At 39.7% G+C, this 23,080-nt stretch overlaps 1 pseudogene; it reads right to left on the bottom strand.

Moving 5' to 3' along the window:
• Positions 1 to 12,249: 12,249 nt before the first annotated feature.
• LOC125314013 lies at positions 12,250 to 19,173 on the bottom strand (annotated as a pseudogene).
• Between the last annotated feature and the right edge of the window lie 3,907 nt (positions 19,174 to 23,080).

The raw sequence follows: 23,080 nt of genomic DNA, 5'->3' as shown, positions 1-23,080 counted from the left end.
TTAGCATCTCCTCGGTTGATTTCATGACTACACTAGATTGCACAGAACCGCCCAAAATGGACATCCTGAAAGTGAGAAAACAGAAAGATAACCATAAAGCCATATGCCCTAGGAGAACCAATGATGGAGTCAAACCATATTAAAACCTTCATTGTCTGCGGTTCATCAAACTCTCTTGATAACCCCCTACTGTTCTTCCAATGGCAAGAAGAGAAAATGGCCAAATCAATTCTTTACAGCATCGCAGAGAGTGTGCTGAGCCGGTTCGGATCACATGCCCATCCAAAATAATGAGGCTGGGATGTTTAGGCAAAACAGTGCTCGCTAAGTTAGTGTACAACAACGACAATTTTTCATTTCAGAACAAGGGTATGCATTCACAATGATTTTGATCTAACGAAATCTCTTGAAAAGGTTAGGAGAGACACTGTTGGTCAATGCTTGATTAGAGTTCCTGCCGCTATTAGTCGACGTATAGGACAATGGTCGTACTCATAGCACTTGAAATGATACAGAGAGATTTGTTCATAGAAGGTGGTAAGGGTAGTTGCCTAGTTTCGGCAACCCGCAGTCGTGACCTCGCTTCCCTTGTGGGACTTTGACGAGCATTCAGGTTGAAGGCCTTTCTTTCTTCTCTTCAATCTGTCTATTTGACATGAAACGATGAGGAGATAAGTAATATTAAAAAGCCCAATGACTATTAATTAGGTAAACAACGATTTTTGCGCAAAGTAAACAACGCTTTTGTCCCATTCATTCTTCTACACAAAGTACACGACTTATTATTTCTCTTTAATTGCGCATGAGATCCTCCAAACTCTTGAGTGGCTTAAGAGTTTGATGCGTTGATATACCATGGTTAATCATATCGTTGACTTTCTTGGGGTATGCATTAGAAGAAAGTACATAAAACCCATATTATACATTTCCAAATATTGAAATACAATAAAAAAAAAGATAATTAAAGAAATTTTATTAGGTATAATGTTCACTATAGACGATAATTATTCAATAACCACCTACGCTAAGGGGGCACTAACACTGCCGCGCGAGACCCAAATTCGTAAATAAAAAAAAATAGACCTATTTTGATAAATTTTTTATTTTTACATCTATTTTAAAAAAAAAGCCCACAAACACAGGCATTTTCTGAAAAAATCAAGTTGTCTTCAAAGCAAATGGATCCCAGATGCACGAATAATAGATATAATAAATTTTTATTCCACAAAGCAAAAGTAAAAATCTCTTTATTTTACAAGCAGTCTAATGATATCAAATAAAAGTTGAAGGTTTTAGTCCATCGTAATCGATGAAATGAATTCGACATCCGTGAATGGACGGGGGCATTGGCATCCCCTAAACCCAAAACTTTGTTTCGACACCCAAAAATCGGAATCGAAATCTTGGTGAGCTCAACCCAAAACTCAGATGAGGGGAAGAGCTTCGATTGGGACTGAAATTGAATGAAGGTTAGGAATTTGACTACCTATGATTTATTATCGATAGGGATCCAAAAACAAAAAAAAACCGTCAAAATTCAAGAAAAAAAATATATTCTGACTGAAACACATTTTCTCATTTTTCCGGCAGCTAAAATATGGAAGGTAATTTTAGCACAATGGCTTAAAAATCAAAAGCAAATTACAATCCTGTTATTTTAATTCCGCACATTCCTTTTTCTAAAACTTACGGGTGTCACAATGGAATTCGACTTTTATTTTGCGACGAACATCTAAAATATCTCGAAATGTTACAAACATTAAATTAGTTGTGCACGCTTGTAAAGCTTTGAATGGATATTAGTATACACATCTATATTTTATTTAATAAAAAAAACCATTTTTTTTGTCAAAATACTCGGATACTTTCATTAAAAAGCTGGGCAAATGCCGGAAGAGTTCTTACAGTCGTAACCTAACAGCGATCAAAGGTGGGAGAAATTATTCGGTGGTTAGCAACCGGCAACCGCCATGTCATAAGCCTATGTGGCGTGCGTGCTCTACTAAAAAGTGACACATGTCCTATGACATGGAAAAAATGAAAAATCAGAAACTAAAATAAAGAGCTCTCGTTTCTCTTTCCTCTGCAAAAAGCACCGACCACAAGCAAGCATTTACTTTCTTCCTCCCTCCCTCTCTCCTCCTTTACGTTTCAACCTCTGTCTTCTGCAAAAATGATTTCACCCTCTCTTCCTCTCCCTCGTTCACCTCAAGCCCTCCCCTCCTTCTTCGCCTTCGTCCTTATGGCCATCGTCGCCTCTCCGGCTCAAAAAATCGCTGACTTGGCGTCTCCCAAAACTCATCATATTTTAATGTCGCTAAAATCATTGATCTGTTTTAGTAAGCTGAGTCCAAAAGTTGTATTTGAAGCTTGAGAAAAAAATCGAGTAATGATTAGGATAAAGTAATTGTTTGAGCAGATCTTAATGTCCCCGAAATCGTCTGGGTTGGAATTAGTTGTTCGATGATGCTTATGTGCTCTTTGTTTGAATGGATCACCAAGCGTTCGTGAAAGTGACCGGGTGAGATTGCATATATATTTGAGAGGAGTTTTTCTAAAACTTAATGCAGGTTTAGCAGTAATCATGCTGAAAAATGCCAAGGAGAATTTGGATCTTCGGCTTGATTTTGACTTTGTAGACATGCTCCTTATGCCCGGGCGAAATGAACTAAGAAGAATCACCTTGGAGGATCTAGACGCGGGCCTTCGGTTGTTATACACATTATACAGATTTTTTTGGGTTAGAAAAGCTTGTAATGTTTTTTCGGCCTGGTGCAATTACAAATGATGTATCACGAAATTGACTGATTTCGTTTAGGGGATTATTTGTCTTGTTAGTAAAAAATCACAAATGTTTGTGGCTAACAAATATAACCAGAACCAGAACTAGAAATCCCCAAAATTATAAAGAAGGTAGATTCCTAAACAAGACGTAAAATCCGACTCCAATGTGGCTGTCTTCGGTTGGCGTACAACATGGGGAGAGATATTGCGAGAGACTTGATTTGAAGAAGACGCAGAATCAGGTGTTGTAAAGGCTCACCCCTAAGAGAAGCATGTCAACTGTCAAGACACGAGCAAAGGCAGAAAATTACACTGGTTTATTGGGTTAATTCCCTAAAAAAGCACCAACTTTAGGTCTAATGACGATTATGGCCCGAACTTTTTTTTTGTCTCATAAAAAGGCACCAATTTTAGGTCTAATGACGATTCTGGCCCGAACTTTTTTTCATCTCATGAAAAAGCACAAACTTTAACTCGAGTCTCAAATCTGGCCCCTCTTAATTTGGAACCATTAGTTATCCAATATAACAATTTCACATCATCAATAAATCCACATGGCTTGTCGATGTGCATTTAAGATACTATTCATCATCTTCTTGGAATGGAATATGAAGTTGTTCATTCGCTTTGGGAGGGGATAGGGCGAGGCTTGTTAAAAAATGAAGACTCTAGTCGTGAGCTTGGCGATCTCGTCCATGGCATCCGTCCCCGAGTGGTAATACACAACTTCGGATTCCAATTAAACAGCTAATGCTTGTGGATGAAGTGAAGGAAACGAAACCGTCGTCCTTCAAGTTGTGCCGAAGGTGAAGTAGATGAATAATTTCAAATTCCGTGATAAGAAGACGATGAATAGTGCCTTAAATCCACATCAATAAATCACGTAGATTTATTGATGACGTGTGATTGCCACGTTTGATAACTAATGGTTCCAAATTAAGGGGGATCGGATTTGGGACTCGAGTTAAAGTTGGGGCTTTTTCATGGGATGAAAAAAGTTCGGGCCAGAATCGTCATGGGACCTAAAGTTGATACCTTTTTATGAGACAAAATAAAGTTTGGGTCATAATCATCATTAAATCTAAAGTTAGTACTTTTTTACGGAATTAGCCCCTGGTTTATAATAGCCGGAACCCCAAAACTCGGTGCGGCCACCGGTATATCTAGCATCGCAGGCCTCTTCCACTTCAAAATCGTTGGCAACTTAGGTGCTGCATGATAACACTTCTTTTTTTGGATTTCTCCGCCAGAAGTCAATCCGGCAGGGAAATCCGTTTGGTAAAAACTTTGCCAAAGTAGAAATCCGTTTGGTAAAAAAATTGACTTCTGGCAAGATTTTTAACTTTTGACAAGATTTTTGGCCAACTTTGAGAAGCAATTTTTTTTTACTTCTCCACCTTAGAATTACTTCTTTGATCACGCCGACCACCGCCGGCCGCCGCCCGCCCCGCCGCCCGCCGCCGGTCGCCCGCCGCCGCCGGGTCGAAGTAAAAATTTATTTCGGTTATCAAACGCATTTCTTTATCAGAAATCAACTTATGAAGTAGAAATAGAAAAAACTACTTTTGCTAAAAAGCAGAAGCTGAAAAATTCACTTCTTGCCGGAATGACTTCCGGAACAGAGAAGTGTTACCATGCGCACCCTTACCCAAGTCCGAAATGGGGAGCGAAGCCGCAAAGGCGGTGATGGCAACGAGGGAGGTGAAGAAGAAGGAGAAGGGGACGGCTTAAGGTGAACGGGGGAGAGGATGCGAGGGTGAAAGAGGAGAGAGAGAGAGAGAGGTAGAGAGAAAGAGCAAGCAATAAATGCTTTGCTTGTGCTCAGTGCCTTTTGCAGAGGAGAGATAAACGAGACTTCTTTATTTTAGTTTCTCATTTTTCATCATTTCAATGTCGGAGGACATGTGTCGTTATTTTAGTGGAGCATGCACGCCGCATAGGCTTATGGCGCCTCAGTTGGTAACCACCGAATAATTTCTCCGGATGCCACGGAGCACGCTCCCTCTCTTCTTTTACTTTTTTTGAAAACATTTCTCGCGCTTAGTTAAGTGAGCCCGAAAATCTGCCTTCTTCTTTTTCTTATTAAATGAAAAAAAATTGAGTTACACTAGCTAGCTGTGTACCCTGCACGATAGATTAGACACAAGTCAGAACCCTCTCTCTCCTTTCTATCTCATGTCTTGTCCACCCCATTTCTCTCTTTACTTTTTTAAAAAATCTCTGCCTTATCTCTCTCTCTTCTTTTATCTGGCGAAGGAAACGGCGAGCTCACCTCTTCCTCTCTCCTCTCAAGTCTCGCAAAGGGAACGACCACTGCCTTGGTTTGGCTGCCTCGGCTCTTCTCCAGCGCTCTCCCGTGATGTCCTCCGGCTATGTAGAACGAACACGATACGGAATATGATACTATACAATACATCAATAAATTTTTTTTTAAAATATAAAAAATTTCGACACGTTGAGACATATTATATATTAAATAAATATTTTTTATATACAAAGATAATTTATTATTTTTATGACATTTTATAAAAGTAGAGAATTTACAAAAAAATAAATAAAATTCTACTGTAATTCATCCCGTAATTTAAGCTCAGCCAACCAAGAAAAAAAGATAATAAAATAAAAAAGAAAAATGAATCACTTGACCGAAGGATGCATCCCGAAATGACTTGATGAGACACTGACTGAACGCGCTCTCTCTCTCTCTCTCCTGTCATCTTTCGTCTTCCCCACGCTAATGCCTCTCTCATCTTCATCTTCTCACCTCGCGTTTTCCCAATGACCTCTCCCCCCTCTCTGTCTTTGTGCTGCCCCCCTCTCCCTCTCCCTCACTCGTTACCTTTTGAAAAAGATCGTCCCCCTCTCCCGCTCTCTCTTTACTTTTTGGAAAGATCTCGTTCCCCACGCTAACGCTCTCTCTGCTCTCTCATCTTCTCATCTCATCCTGTCTTCCCAGAGCTCTTTCTCATCTTGCGTCGCCCTCACCTCTCTGTCTCGCGAAGCAAGCTACGGCGACGACGACGACGACCTCCGTGATTTTAGCTGCCTCGTCTCTCCTCCGGCGTTCGCACTCTGCTCGCTCTGGCGCTGGCTCGCTTTGTACTCGTCGCTGCCTCTGCTTCTACCTACAACTCGGCACTCTGTCTTCTCCTCCAGATCCGCGCTTTCCCCGCACTCCTTCCTCACTGACTTGCGGTCGCCGGCTCGCTCCTTTATCTCTCTCATGGCTCCAGATCTGTACTTTTCACGCCCTCCTTCCTCTCCGACTCGCGTGTCCCGAGCGTGTCACTGGCGTTGACGCCGTGTCAGACCTCCGTAGAGAGAACCGGCAATCGGAGCGTGTCGAACACGTGTCCGTATCCGATACCGACGCGGTTGCCTTCTTCACGTGTCGGTGCTTCATAGTCCTCCGGCACTCTTCGCTCTCTGCTCAGACCCTCTCTACGGATTGCCGGTTCTCTCCCCCGTCTCTCTCATAGCCTGAGAGGCAGACAAATCCTCCGTCCTCCCCTTCTCCCCCGCATCTCTACCACCCAGATCTATGCCATCCATGCCCTCCTTCCTCACGGATACGAGTGTCCCCGCATCTCTACCAGCCAGATCTATGCCATCACCCAGATCTATGCCATCCATGCCCTCCTTCCTCACCGACGTGAGTGTCCCCGGCGTATCGCGCCCGTTGACCAGGTGTCGAACCTCCGACACGCGTTGACCTCGTGTCGGACAACGCGTGTCGGAGCATGTCCGTGTCCGACACGTATCTGACACCGACACAGCAACTCCTCCAATGTGTCAGTGCTACATAGCTGACAAAGAGAAAATCAGACATACCTCCGTTATTCATATACTTCACGACTCGTATCTCACGGATTATTAATGCAAAATTCATATTTTAAAATTAAAATTTGATCTAATATCATGCATCATAAGGTCTACTAGTCCGGTCATAACGCTACATTCTCTTGAGGTGAGGTCTCATTTTATAAGGATGTGTCCTTCTCTTTCTCTATTTGCTGACCAATATGGAACTACTATCGGTGTCATTCTTCCTCGACAAGTTGAGTCCGATAGTAGTCCCACATCGATCAATAAATAGAGAAAGAGAGGGGCATATCCTTATAAAATGAGGTCTTAATAGAGTGTAGCGCCTTGGTCGGGCCGGTGGGCCTTATGACGCATGGTGTTGGGCTAAATTTTGATTTTAAAATAGGAAATCTGCATTAATAATTCGTGAGATGCGAGTCGTGGAGTGTAGGAGTAACCGAGGTATGTCTGATTTTCTTCTTTGTCAACTTGCTTGCAATTCCAATGCCCCATCACACAAGCCGGCAGACTAATTGAAGTTCCATTTTTGGAGGCAAATAAATTAGCATAAAAATGAGCGCTTATAGAATGTGACATTTTGTGGGATCAAGGCGTGGTTTATTATGTTAACAGTAGGGGATTGAAAAGATTTAAATTCAGAACTTCCTAATTTGATACAATGTAAGATTTTATAGGATCATTGCTAACTTTTTTTATTTGGTGATTTTCTTGTTTTAGTTCGAGCTATTGATAGCACGACGTAGGAATGCATTTTCCAAATTTATTATTCTTAAATTTGAATTACTCTAAAAGGAATTATCATAACAATTTCTCAACTATAAAGGGTTCGCTCTTTCCCTTTGTCGAAATCGAACAAGGGCAAATTTAAAGGCGTCAAATGGCGCGTAATCTTTTATTTTTCTACGAGAATATTAGGTTATTTTCTTTTTCTTTCTCAGCAGTGATTTGGCTTTTGGAGCGATGATAGCATTGTTCTTGGGCTTTCGTTAGGTCACTTGATGGAACTTGGTTTCTCAATAGTCTCGGGACAATGCACCAATGTTCTATTTAGTAACGTTTCTATTTCTCTATTTCTGCTTTTCGGAACAAAAAAAATAAAAAACATGTTTGGTAACGCAAATGATTTTGAATTTGAATATTTTGGACAAAAAATAAAAACAAAAAGAAAATTAATTCTAAAAAAAAATATTTTTCAAAATCACCATAAAAATAAAATCTCAGTTCTTTTTTTTTAAATTAAGTCCACGTGGACTTTTGAACTTTTAAAAAATTAAAATTATATTTGAAAATTTATTAATTACTAATTTTTTATATTTAAAAATGAAATTTAAAATTTAAGAAAAAATTAAAAAATTCAAAGGGGAAATTAAAAATTTTAAAAAATCAAAAGAATGAAAAAAATCAAAAGTTAAAAAATGGGGGAATTTTAAAAAATTTAAAAAAAGTTTAAAAAAATTTGAAAAAACATTTTTAATTTTTTTTTAAAAAGAAGAAATGCATTTCTATTCGAAAACAGAAATTTTATGTAGTTATGATTCTCTAAAAGTCATATGTAGAATGGAATAAAAAAATATGATTCTCATTAGAATCGCTTATTTGGAATGCCAAATAGGCCCTTTTAAGTGCGTTCATATTGCAAGTTTATTTTGGGACAATGGCGGTGCATGCAGATTTTTACTGCCATAAAAATGACAAGTCAAACATAATGCCTGTTTCTAGATTGGAGGGCTAACAAGGGTGGATTTGACACTAGCTAGTGTTTTTTTTTAGATAAAAAAAATGCTTGTAGCAGATTTGAGATTGACTATAAATGTTGGAATTAACTCAAGATGCAGATCTCGAACATCATGGCAAAAGATGAGCGATAGAATTGGAACTGGATGAGACAAATATCAAGGTTTGACAGAGATAAAATAGCAGTTGCACATTAAGAGAAATGTAAATAGATAGAGAATCCGAAATTAGTTAAAATGTCAGAGTGCAAAGACGATTTTCAATCACGAGACCAAAAGAAATGACAAGTTTATATCCGGCCTAAGGCTGAAATTCACAAACTATGTATGTTCATGCAATCTGCTGTTAAAAGTGAATTGGGAGAGTTCTAGTTGTTGTTTACTGCAAATTCAGAGCCGGTTACGCAAGTTGTACGAATAACTTCTCCAAGTGCGGGGAACTTTCGAGTATCTTCACTATACTACGAACTCCCTCAAGGTCCGCCGCAACGTGGAACATCGGATGCCGACATTCTAAGGATGGAAGAAACACTTCTCTCGCCCCCCTTAACGACAGCACCTAAGCATGTCAATTGTGGAAACTAATCACTTTTAACTTCTTCAAGCACTAAAGAAGTTCATTCATAAGACATGCGTATGGTTCCAGCCATCTCTCACTATAGGCGACAGACCAAACAAATGAGCAAACAACCAGCAGATGCTTCTCAAGAAAATCTTTTTATGGCACAACAGATTTTAGTCTTATCAAAGTTTGAATGTATTGTTAGATCCATAATAGCGATAAGATGTGTATAATTCCAATTACAAAAAGGAAAAAACAATCTCATTCCGCAAAAGTTCCACCGAATCTCTATAAGATGACTATGTTTCATTGAATAAATGATTATGAGCATGGCATATCAAGCCAACAAAAAATAATACAATCAGTCCTAAGCAAATGGCACAGTTGGTAATTCTGTTCGCAACTTGAATTAGAACCGACACCGATAGGGCTCAAAATTAATTAAATTGGCTTGCAGGCACCAGCTCCCTATCACAAATGTCGTTACATGCTGCAATCAAGCCCCTTGACAACATCCACACAAACCTTAACCTTATCATCTCCGTAAGCATTTCGAAATTTATCTCGGCTTCAACCAAAGAAGATACTTCATCTAGTCTGAATTCTACTAATGAATTCTCCTAACTCTCTCTCAAAATCAGAATACTTGCCCAATAAACGTAATTTGAGAAGATGAGGAGCCGAAATTTTCAAGATCGGAACTTCACCAATTCATGGCATCAATCATCGAAAAAACAGCAACGTGACACGTGAAGACTCACCAGCGTAGTGCATCGGAAGAAGAACTGTGGCAACGCATAAATGTTGTCCTCGTGCGGGGTCAAATCTTCGAGGCCATGCCCGAAAGCAAAGAGTAGCCACCTATCAATGGTTGGCCCAACAGCAGAGTCGCTTCGCGAGTGGAAGGTGAGACAAAGGAACTTCAAAGAGGAAGCTTTTCACATTGATTGCGGTGCAGCGCAACAGCACGGCGTCCATGAAAGCATTGAAACTCTCCAACGTCATGCCATCAACATAGTCATCATCGGAGGGCATCGCTTGGGCAAGGCACTAGTTCTGATGGCGTCTTTTGTTGTCAAGGAGGAGAAGATGTGGAGGATGATGGCGTCGGGCAATTGACTGATGTAATCTACTGAGTTTCGGGTTTCATCTCGACCCAAAGGAGGTCGTGATCGTGGACGTTTTCGTAGGCAAGATGGATCCGCGGAGAATTCTATTATGGCCATGTATGGAGGATTCTTCAAGCTTTTGCCTTAAGCTGCCGACTACGATGAAGCGTTTAGGTTGGCAAAACCAATAGGGGAGAAGAGAACCATATAGATAGGGCAACACCCCGTATCATTTAATTTTCCCTTTTCTGTACTATATTGATTTTTTTTTAAATGTCCAGCCATTGTCGAGCAATATGAGCTCCACGTGGTGGCCACATTAAACTTTTTCCCATATGAATATTTCAAAAGGGATTAGTAGAATGATTTTTCGCGCAACATGAGCTCTATAGCCATCGCTAGAGGTGTCAAAAATATCCAAACTAGATCGAACTAAGCCTATTAACACCAAAAGTCGACCTGGGCTTCAGGCGGTCGGAGAACCCATAAGAGCGATGCGTTGTCTAAAGGCCCACAGGGAAACACGTATTGGTAGCCAAAAGCATGGCAAATCGATGCTCGGTTAAGCAGAAAGTTAGGATCGGTACGTCACACCGACACACAAGTGAAGCGGATGATTCAGTACTTCAAAGTATCTAAAAGATAACAAGATCGATTATCGACACTAATCCGAGAATTTAGGGATAGGACGTAGAGATCATTTCGCTATGCAATTTATCTTACTTGCAATTTATTTTATATGCATTTACCTTTATGGAACAATTTATCTTTTAGACATTTACTTTACTTTTTGTCCGGAATCACCACAAGACCTTATTTACTCATCAAATTGAAGGTTCTATGCATTTGGTGAAAGATATCCATTTTAAGCATTTTCAATAAATTAGGGGTCAAACTATAAATTTATCGAAAATATAAATATTTAAGTCATATATTCAGCTACCTTAAAATTAATACACCCAGCCAGCTAAAAAAAAACCTAATTGTGAATCTCTAATAGAATAAAAAGAAGAAACTTATCGCTGATATTTTTATTTATACATTATAATTTATTACGTATATGTAAAAAATATACATTTAATATACAACGTATCTCAATGTATCGAAATTATCTGTTTTTTTTAGAAATGATGTGTCGGCATGTCATGTGTCGGTGCTACTTACTTTATAAGATCACGATTATTTATTAAAGAAAGATTCTTTAACACCACTCTAGTTTATGAAAAATCACTACAGTAATTAGTTTGGTAGGTTTTCAATTTGGAAAAATATTGACACGACGAAAAAGTGAATGCCGCCTCCACGGGTGTTCAAGTTGCGGCGTAATGGCTTGAAAATAAAATGAATTTATAGACAAGTATTGAAATGGGAAAACTGAAAAAAATAAATAATAGGCTAATTGCGTTTCATAGGAAACAGTTGCAAAAGTTGAAGCCTACTGCGAAGAGGGTTGAATGAAATTCTCTCGGTAAAATTTTGCAAAAATCAAAATTTCAAGTGATTTAAATTTTTTCATTATTGTTTAAATTGCATTATACTCTACTTTATACATAAATATATGTTTGTAAAATGGTTATACTAAAATACTCTACATTTCATCCAAAATGTAATACGCATTGTTCGACTCTAGGGACTACATAAACCGATTCTATAGACTTTATAAACTTGTCAATAATGTTAAAATCCTTTAACCTTTTTTTTTTTATATATACAGAGGACGACCAATTCTCTATAAAATTACGTCAATCATGCAATCAGACATTAAAAAAATTGGTGTGGCCGCCACATGACACTCATGCCGCACGATAATATGTCAACATTGAAAAAAAAAAAAACAGGGTTAGCATTACGGAAAATTTTAAATTGATACATCTGTGACAAAATAAGTTTGAGGTAAATTTATTACATGTGTGACAGTTTAGAGTTTTCCGTGGTATTAAGAAAAATAATCAGTGGATAGTATTAAACAGGGAAGATTAAATGTAATGGACTCTTGCCATGTACAAGCAATAACTGCAGGGAGGGAAATCTTCTATAACCACAGAGAGTTCAGAACAATAATATTTCATACTATGCCCGAAGTTATTTTTTACAATGAAAAGTAGAATGAGATATTTTTTTTCCTTAATTCTAAAGAAAAGACAGAAGTGGGTTTAGTTTCTTTCCTTTTGTGCTGATCTTAAATTCTAAATGCATGCAATCAGAACGCCTGTAAATGCGGGCTTTCAGAAGGACATCATCCTCGGGAGGGATAACTAAGAATGACCTTCAAATTGGGAGAGCGATTTGGGTCCGACAGAATCATCCGAGCCACTTCGAGCAGCCCCCAGGGTGCAAGTCTCTTGGTCAGTCTGGAATTGTTACTGTCGATCTTTATTTTGTCCAGCCAGTGTGCATTCTGGAGAAGAAACTCGAGCAGGGAAAGAACAGGTTCCCAAGCCAGCCAGTTGGCACCGGGATACATCCTTGAGATGCATCAAACACCGATAGATCCTTCTCTGTTCGGCAGAATTCCGCAATTCTTTTGCATCAAAGTTGCGATGGCGGACATTCTCCGCAAAGAACTTAATTTGGAGAAATGGAACATCATGACAAACGATCAGCAACAATTGGAACTGGATGAGACAAATATCAAGGTTTGACAATATAAAACAGCAGTTGCTACATTCGGGAGAAATATAAATTGATGGAGAATCCGAAATGTCAGTTAAAATGACAGAGGTACTAAGACGATTGTCAATCATGAAAAGAAAAGAAAATGACAGGTTTATAACTGGCCCAAGGCTGAAATTCACAAGCTGTGTATATGTTCATGCAATCTGCTGTTAAAAGTGAATTGGGAGAGTTCTAGTAGTTGTGTGATGCCCTGAAAAATTCGAACCTTTTTGGCGATATAATATAGGTTGCGGGATGTCTGTGGACTCCAATCTATTGTTTGAAATTGAATTCATGGAAATCTGGCTATGGAAATTCCTAATTTCTTGAATCGTCAATCGTATTAGTTTAGGGATTGATCGATCGATCGCCTTGTTTTAGAATTGGAAATTTCTATACCTAAGTCTTATTCTAGCCCAACAAAGATGGGATTGGATGAAATCGGCCTTTTTAGAATGGCCAGATAACAAGAGTGCCCTTAGGAAGACAATTGACAAACAGGTCCTTGAAATTTTAGGAAATGACGATTTTACCCCTAGGTCTTCATGAATGCCAAGACAAAAAAATAAATAAAGTGGGGCCTACTCTTATCTCTTTCTCTCTTAATCAAAGGCGGCAGCCACCACCAACCCTCTTCTTCTTCTCTCTCTTTTCCCCCTCTCTTCCTCTTCACGCTACTTTTCCCCACAACCGACTCTGCCCTTCTTCTTCCTTTTCTTCTGTTTTCATGCAAAAACCACCACACTACAGCCACCCTCATCACCGCCACTGCTTTACCACCTCGTCACCGCCACCTCAGACCACCACACATCCACCGCCGGCCACCGTCGAGCTCAGAACAGCCGCGAGAGGCCGGAAGTCCTGCAACAGCCCCTGCTCTGTCCTGCTGCGTCCGTCGTTGTTCCAACGGCTTTCACGCATCATCAGCCGCCACCACCACGTCCTCCAACCACCTCAGCCTTCCTCTGACCTCCAGCCACCACCTCTGACCGTCGGAAGCAGCCATAGAACCGCCGGAGGAGTTGAAACAGCTGCTGCCCCAGTCTACCCTGTTTCGATCCTCTGTTTCGCCCGGTTCAGTCCTCACCAGTTGTCCACCACTCCGCCGCCTTTCTCCGCCCATCTCCAACCACCAAACACTCCCCGACACTCCCTTAAACCCTCACAGACCACCCCCACGAAGCCCCGATGTCGTTGGAACCCCGAACAGCCCTCAAACTTAAGCTGTGTCGCCTCCCCTGTTCTACCCAACGCCCTGCTCTGCTTCTACAGCTGCTGCAGCTTATGTTTCTGTCTCTGTCGCCGCATCTGCTTGTTGTCCCAACCACCTCCGACCACCACAGCATCCTCCAGACTATCCTCAACCACCCTGTACCGTCGTATAGCTGCCTGAAGTCTCGAAATTTTGCAGAACAGCCCGAAACCGCCCCTGCCTTGCTGCTGTACAGTGCAGTTTTCAAAGTCTGACTTGGAGAAACAAGGCTCGCTCGCATAGCAAACGGACCCGAAATCACCCCAAATTTTGTACACACCTTCCTCTACCTCTCTACAACATTACCAGCTAAAGAAAATCCCCAGATCAGTTCTGAAATTTGAAACTGTACACGTTGCCGTCCAGACTGCTCAATCTGCCCGGTTTTGGGAAAACTGGACTGCTTCGCCCTTTGCCGACCTCGACAGACCACCGCACGCCCCCTGACACCTCTCTTGACCTCTTAAGACGTCCTTGGATCATTTCCAAGCTTCGTTGTGGGCTGTAGAGGCCCGAACAGCCCCAGTTCGATGAGAACAGTTTCTGTTCTTAGTCTGTTTTGATTCTGCTTAAACTAATTATTGCTGATCACGACTCAAACGAGTTCCGACATGACCTCGTTGACCTGTGTGATTCTCTATATTAGGTCTCGACTTTGAGGAATAGCCATTGTTTGGTCGCATCGACGCTCATTGTTCATTGAATCTCAGTTTGGAACCCGAGAACCACAGAGGATCATAAATTGTTGTTCTGACACCAACCGATGGTGAGTTGACCTTTAATCCCTAGTTAAGTCACTAATTACGTTCGGAATTAGTGTGATTAGATTATCTAGGTATTTAGGTAGATCGACTTGGGTCGGTTTAGGTTAGAATTGAATTTAGGCTAAATGGCCCTAATTGAGGAGGTTAGTCGATTATAATTGCTTGGAATGTGACTGCTTGATTTTTGGGCACCTTGATAAGAATGAAGTTGGTACTCAAAGTGATTCATTTGACAATGAATTGGCTATTCACGTTATTTGATTAATTGGTTCAGTTACGCAATTATGTGCTATGAACGATTGAGAATCGATTGGATGCTCGTTTGAGTTGTATTGACTCTATTTGGTTAGCTGGACCTTTTAATTGGCACTATGCATTCATATGACCTTGAATGTCCCAAAATGCATTGAGCATGAAAATGGCAAGAGCCAAGTCTTTGAGCATAATTGTGTGAGCATCCGGCTAAATTCAAAGCTAAAAGGGAGATGGTTGCTAGATGAGTTGATTGGTCATATGATGGGATGATGATGTGTGGCCTGTCGAGTTCGTATCGTGCCTATAGCATGAACCTCATGACTTGTCGGTTGCCCGACTTTCTGTGTTGCATCATGGATCGTCGGATGTCGGTCGCAGCTTGTGATGGACCGATGCTCCATAATGGAATACCTACTTGAGGTATTGCATTACCACTTGTAGTTGCCATCGCCAAGAGGTTATGGGACGACGCTTGGGTTACCGGATGACGACCATAGCATTGTATTGCTTGAATCGTACTAATAGATTCCAGCATTGTGTTGTATGGATCTATTTGCCTTGATCACGCAAAATCATCGTTAATAACTGAACTTGTGTGGTGTCCAATGTCTAACCGATGTTGAGCTGCATTATGGATATTTGAGAATTTGACTATTGAGTCGAATTGGCACGATCATACACTACATCGATGTTGCATTATGCATGATTTCCTGTCGGGTAAGTTGCTTGTGGTTGTCATACATGTATTCCATGGTCTGTGATTGATCAATAAGATGTTCCGGACGAATCAATGCCTTAGTGGGGCTTAGGCGTTGACTTACTGAGATCTATCTCACCCCGTCGTTGTTAACCTTTTTCAGGTTCGAAATGATGGAGTTTAGGGTCTTTCTTTTTTTTTTTTTTTGGAGTTGAGGCTGAAGGCCATGGTGATGTAGCTTCTTTTGGGAATAGAAGTGATGTTAACCCTGCCTGACCCCTTATCCTTTTGTTAATCATAGATAGCCGCCCCGAAAAATGGGGTTGTATATGACAGTAGCTCAGTAGGATTAATTACCATCTACTTTTGATATGGTATCGACAATTGTATTTTGGTATTTGACTGTTATGGATGTTCCTACTTGATATCCTTATCATATTTGTTAGAATGGGATTGTATACGTTTCCAATTGTGTATTATGGTATCATAGGTCGATAGCGTACCTAAGACGTTATCCTTTATGACCTTAGACGATTTGGTAGGGATGCCACGTACTCTTGAGTCGGGGCGTGACAAGTTGTTTACTGGATATTCAGAGCCAGGTGTGCAAGTCATTTGTAAGAATAACTTCTCCAAGTGTGGGGAACTTTCGAGTATCTTCACTATACTATGAACTCCAAAATGGTCCGCTGCGACGTGGAACATCAGATGCCGACATTCTAAGGATGGAAGAAACACTTCTCTCGCCTCCATTATCGATAGCACCTAAGCATGTCAATTGTGGTGGAAGAAGCAGAAACTAATCACTTTCACTTCTTCAAGCCCTAAAGAAGTTCATTCATAAGACATGCACATTAGCGATCTCTCACAATAGCTGACGGATCAAAGAAATGAGCAAACAACCAGTAGATCTTCTCATGAAAAATCTTTTTATAGCACATCAGATTTTAGTCTTATCAAAGTTTGACTGTATATTTGGATTCATAATGAGTCTTATCAAAGTTTGAATGTATTGTTGGATCCATAATGGCGATATTAGGTTAAGATGTGTATTAGTCTATTAGAAAAAAAAAAAAAACTCATCCGCCAAAAGTTTCAATGAATTTCTATAAGATAATTAAACTAACAATTTATGAGCATGGTATCATCAAGCCAACTAAAATTAACACAATCAGACCTAAGGAAATGGCACGGTAATGTGTCTCCGCAACTTGAACTAGAACCGACGGGATTCAAGATTAATTAAATAGGCTTGCACCTGAAGGCACCAGCTCCCTATCTACAATGTCGTTACATGATGCAGTCTCTCGAGAAGCCCCTTGACAATATCCACACAAACCTTAGCCTTATCGTTTTCGAAAATTTGTATTTCGAAATTTAACTCGGCTCCAACCAAAGAAGATACTTCATCTAGTTTGAACTCTCCTAACTCTCCCTCAAAATCTGTCTCACAATAATCGCCCAATAGAAGCAATTTGAGAAGATGAGGAGCTGAAATTTTCAAAATCGGAACTTGAGCATGATGAAATCTGTGACAATCGATCACCAGCTCTCTCAAACATCTTGATTCGACTATAATGCGATTGAAGCCCACGCAGTAATCCAAGTGAAGGAACTCTAGAGCAGGGCTGCCCCTCAAAACTTGCATCATGGTGTTATCCTCCAACTCCGCATCTTCAATGTGCAATCTCTTCAGCGACGACCAATTCACAGTAGCAATCTTCGAAAAACGGCAACGGGACAAGTGAGAACTCACCAGCGTAGTGCAGCGAAAAAAGAACTGCGGCAACGCATAAATGCTATCCTTACGCGGGGTCACCTCTTCGAGGTCGTGCCTAATAGCAAAGTCGAGCCACCTATCAATGGTTGGCGCAACAGCAGAGTCGAGCCCCCGATCAACAGCAAAGATGAAGCTTTTCACCTTAATTGCGGTGCAGCGCAATAGCACGGCATCCATGAAAGCCATGAAACGCTCCAACATCATGCTACTATGGCGGTGATGGCGGCTGGGCATAGAGAAAGATATATGTGGATTAGCGGTCCAAGTGGAACGCCATCGCTTGGACAAGACACTAGTTCTGACGGCGTCTTCTGACGACAAGAAGGCGAAGATATGGAGGATGATGGCGTCCGGCAATTGGCTGATGTAATCCACTGAGTTTCGGGTTTCATCTCTACCCAAAGGAGGAGATGATCGTGGACGTTTCGGTAGGCAAGATGGATTGGCGGAGAATTCTATTATCGCCACGTCTGGAGGATTCTTCGAGCTTTTTGCCTTTAGCTGCCGACTACGATGAAGCGTTTAGGTTGGCAAAACGAAAGGAGAGAACTATATATAGATATCGCTTAGGTTAAAGGATTTGCATCACGGTTTTTTTTTCAAATGTCCAGCTATTGTCGCGCAATATGAGCTCCATGTAGTGCCCCCCTTAAACTTTTTCCCGTATGAATATTTCAAAAGGAATCAGTACAATGATTTTTCGCGCAACATGAGCTCCAAAGCCAATGCTAGGGTGTCGAAAATATTCAAACCAGATCAGACCGAACCCGTTAACACCAAAAGTCAGCATGGGCTTCGGACAGTCGGAGCGCCCACAAGAGCAATGCGCTGTCTAAAGGCCCACAGGGAAACACACATTGGTGGCCAATGGCATGGCAAATCGATGCTTGGTTAAGCAGAAAGTCAGGATCGGTACGTCACATCGACACACGAGTGGAGCAGATGAGTCAATACTTCAAATCGTCTAAAAGATAAGAAGAGCAGTTACCGAAGCCAATTCGAGAATTTAGGGATAGGACGTACGTAAGTAGCCGCAGTCGATGGTTATAGTTTGCACTATGGTATACATAGTCAAAGACAACTCTTTGTAGGAGACCTTCAATCATCCAATAATCAATAACACTTATCGTTTTGGTCTGCATTTTATCTTACTTGAAATTTATTTTATATGCATTTATCTTTATTGCACAATTTATCGTTTATTTATTTACTTTACTTTTTGTCAGAAATCGCCACAAGAACCCGTTTAATCTTCAAATTTGAAGGCTCTACACATTCGGTGAAAGCTCTTTCGTCACGGATATTTCCGGCGAAACAGGACTCTTCTTCAGTGTTGCAATGCTTTATATAACAAATTATCGTGGGCTATTTAGTGACTGGCGATGGATGATTTTTAAATCAATGGCTGATATTGCCTATGTATTGAACAATTGATATTTAATCATATTGTCCATTGATGCATGATTCACACGATAACTTTTTCTCGAAAGTGGACACGCATTGTATGTTGGGAGCACGCAGCAGAAGCTCGACACCTTTGCTTTGGGAGATCACCGAAAGGAAGCCCAAGTCAATGCCGGTCAACATACCCAGCTCAATCTTAAGGTCTTCTCGATCGAATATACAGAGTTGAGTGATGATTTCCTTGGGCGAATCTTCAGGGGAAGTCTTGTTTTAGAGCCCCTTGAGTTGCGCAGGTGTTGGGGCCTGAAGAACATTATAATAGATTCATTAAGTACGAAGAAGTGGGTACTCATCGGCCTCAGCATAAATTTCTCTTAAGTGCAGAAAATTGTCCGAAACTCCGTCAGTCTACTTAACATTTGTGCAAGGACAACACTAAGCTGTTTGAGTTCGTGTCTTAAAGTAGGTGCAGTATTGTACTGGAGATTCTTTTGCTGCCATGTTGCGTTCGGATCTTGAACTTAGAGTTTGGCAATGAGCACCAAGAAAGAGAACATGTTTTATACGTGTAGAAGAGTTTGAGAGCTTAAATTAAAACAAAACCAGGGTTTGTTCCTTTCAGTGAAAGTGTTTTCCGAGAATTTATTTACCGAACTTCGCTCGTTTGGTTCTCTAAAAGTGACTTAGTCAATGAAAAACACTTTCCGAAATTATTCATCTCGAATTTTTTTAATATTCTATTTTCTATTTTATTTATATATTTTCCTACTTTTTATTTTTTAAATATTTTTATTTTTTTCTCTTTTTCTTTTTCTTCTTCCTCTGCCGGTCGGCTTGCCTCGGCAACAACCGACGACCGATTACAGACATGGGCCGGCAAGCTCAAGGCTCGCCAGATCCCACAAGTTCGAGCTCGCCCGTGGTCGCTATTGGCCGGTAGAGATGGAGGGAGAAAGAAAACAAAAGGAAAATATAAAAATACTTTCAAATTTTGATTTTTTTTAACATGAAATTGAAATAATTTATCAAATGAGATTCAAATACGAGAAACCATTTTTGGTCACATATCACCAAATATATGAAAAATAACCAATTTCTAGGAAAATGATTTCACGGAAACTTATTTTGTTTTTCATGGAGTTTTTCCCCAATCAAACACATCCTAACTAGCATCCGCAATGGACAAATGGAAGTTGCTCATTTGAAATTTTAGCGAGCCGATGCTGTATTTTTCCTGTGGATCCGCATCTAATGTGAAGTAAGGTTCTTAAATAAGCTATCTATGTGCAGATTGAGCTTGATGAAGAATCTAAAGAACATTTTAACTTTGACGAAGAAAATTTTTTATGATCATGGAACGGGAACTTTGAATGTTTGGTGAAACATCTCAAGAGAGATGACATCATCGGATTTGTAGCTAATAGCTGTAGGCAAAACATCTACTCGCCCCGATTAAGAGGATGCACTAGTGCTGGAGAGTTGATTATGCAGGCCGAATTGCCCACACGACACGAATTGCGAATAAATCGAGTTTTGCTAGTTCTTTTCAAGCCTATTATAACTCTGTTGTTAGACTTAAATGATCAAGATGTTAATTATCCCAATTCATTAATGCGATTCTTATTATACTTGGCAAACAACAATTTGCTGCAAAAACTGTTAATAGTTCATCACTTGTGTGGTTGTGCTCGTTAAAAAAATTGTTGGCATATTTGGAGTACGATGATTTATTTTTATTTTTCTTTTTTTTTAATTACCTCTACTGGTTACTACATTCGAGATATTTTGGTTACTTGTATTCATTCGAAATCCTTATAGAAGTGTTGTCAGATTTGATTTTGCCGACCCAACTTTGTAAGTTGTCAATGTTACGTTTGCATTTAGTTGAAATAAACCATAAAAATGACATCGTGTATAAAATAAATTGTCAATTCCTGTATAAAATAAATTGTCAATTCCAAGCATGGCATTCTTCAATCTTGACCTTGCCTATGGGAGATGAAATATTTGACTTTCCTATCTATCAGCTTGTTTGATCTGTATTACACTACTATGATATTAGGATTTAATCATCATGAAATCAAAACTGATTAAAAAGAGTTTCGAGCTTGCCGATGTTATTCTTAGATCATCTTGTGAAACAACTAGAAGTAATCTTTCCCGTATTTGTTCTAAGCTTAGTTTACCTTCATAAGATTATTATTTACGCCCCTGCTCATTCATTTCGCGAATCAAAGGCTCGGGGGCTCTCGCTCTCTCCCTAACTCAAAAAGAGGGTTGAGCTAACTGAGCCAAAATTAGAAATTTTCTATTCTAAATTTTTTATGAACATGTATTTTAGGAAAAAAAAATAAGAAAAAATATCGAGCAGGTTAGTGCACAGCGTAAGTCGATCGCTTAATACTTGTTTCTCTAAGCAGAAATTTTAGTTGTGGTGCTCCAGCTCTTTTTCGACGTCGAGATCTTCGAATTTGTTTTCGCAATAAGATTATTTTTTTAGTTACACTTGCATGAATTACTAGAAAGAGAAATATTCTAATAAAAAAATTTTCAGCCACAAAATTAGGAAAAGTATAAACGAAAAAAATTTAAGGATAAGGCAGGGTGTTTAAAAAAGGATAGGAAATAGGATCGAATAGAAAAAAAAGATAGATACCAAATCAATAATCGATAACTAATTGATGAAATCAACTTGAATTTTTTTGAAGAAACTAGAATAAATGGTGATTAGGTAGAAAGAAAGAGAAAAAGAAAGGTCTATATTTGGGGAAAAAACGTGTAGATAACATCATTTATGGGCACGTATGTTGACTAGGCATTGCCGGGAAGCCATGTATAATAAAATATGGCCACTTCATATTTTCAGCAACCCAAATTGGAGTTGGCATTTAACTGATCATTTTTTCAAGTGGCACTCAAGTGATCCGAAAAATACTTTTGATATCAACATGAGCGTCTCACGAAACTTTTGACACTTTTATGTTCTTATGCCGAAAATAACCTAAAAAAAGTTATTTTACGAAGAAAATTCTGTTAGCAGAGGAACACAAAGATAGCATAACATAAAAGGCGAATGGACTTTGGATTGTGAAACTTGAGAATCTTGCGTGTTGGCTCGCGAATTGTTGCATGAAGATAAAAACTTGTTGGGCTTTTTTGTTTTTGAAGTAAAAACTCATCTCCGCAGCGACCGTGCTTTGTTCTTGTGGGATTATATAACATCACAATTTTCCTGTAAAAGATAACTCGAATTCTTCAACATCACTAGTGTTTATCAATTTTGGCATGTCATTAGAGGGTAACGTGTCTTAGGATTAACATGCTATAAGCATTCCGTATAGACAGCGTTTTCAAATTGCGTCTCATGTGTCATGAAAGAACGGACGAAAAAATTTAATTGCTGTTGCATCATTAAATTATTACTCACTTAATGGCAAGTTCATTAGGTGACTTGTGGATTCCAATAGAATAATTTGCTGTTTTCATAGAGAAGAAAAATACAAAAAAAAAATCTCATATTACTTGAATCATAAGATTAATCCCTTCTTAATTCTATCTCATGTCATAGCATTCATGACATATAATTTCATTAGCTTTAGGGGTTAATTTCCTGCCATTGCACATACTTAATTCATTATAGCATAGCACACATGGCATTTAGGGCTTTATGGCAGTTCATTAGTGAATGTTAAGATTAGGTGCATCTAATACAAAGATAGCATATATTTGATTTACATGTCCATCAATCGTTTGGTTACTGTCTTGAGCTAATTTTATCACGACTTCTCAATGGTGATTAGTGCACGAATGGAATACCAAAACTATGCGAGCTTCCCTTCGCTTTCTATCTTTTCCCATATTTCCTGTTCTTCACGTAAATGTTAACTTGTTTAATTAAAGGTATCTAAGAATATGATAACAACATAGAGAGGCTCAGTCCTTGAACAACATGTTCATTATTAGTAACTAAACCGGTTGTCCCATTCATGACATGAAATTTATTAAACTTCAACAGAACATGCTTACTTTTGTATCGTGTAGACATATCATGTCGAAAATTGCCAGCCTTAATTTGAAGGTGACGCGACTCGGGGTATGGTCGGATGCGGAGGTGGGCGAGTGGCAAGTGTAGCAACGGCTATGGTGGAGGGGATGGACGAAAGAGAGTGAAGAACATAGAACCTCTAGTTAGTCATCAATGCTCCAATGTGCCGGACAGCAAATTGGAGCAACCTATCAATGCTCGACTGCATCGAGGCA

The sequence above is a fragment of the Rhodamnia argentea genome, chromosome 3, assembly GCF_020921035.1.
Source record: "Rhodamnia argentea isolate NSW1041297 chromosome 3, ASM2092103v1, whole genome shotgun sequence".
Lineage (NCBI taxonomy): Eukaryota > Viridiplantae > Streptophyta > Magnoliopsida > Myrtales > Myrtaceae > Rhodamnia > Rhodamnia argentea.
The sequence above is the reverse complement of the archived record's forward strand: the minus strand, read 5'-3'. Positions and strand labels throughout refer to the sequence as shown.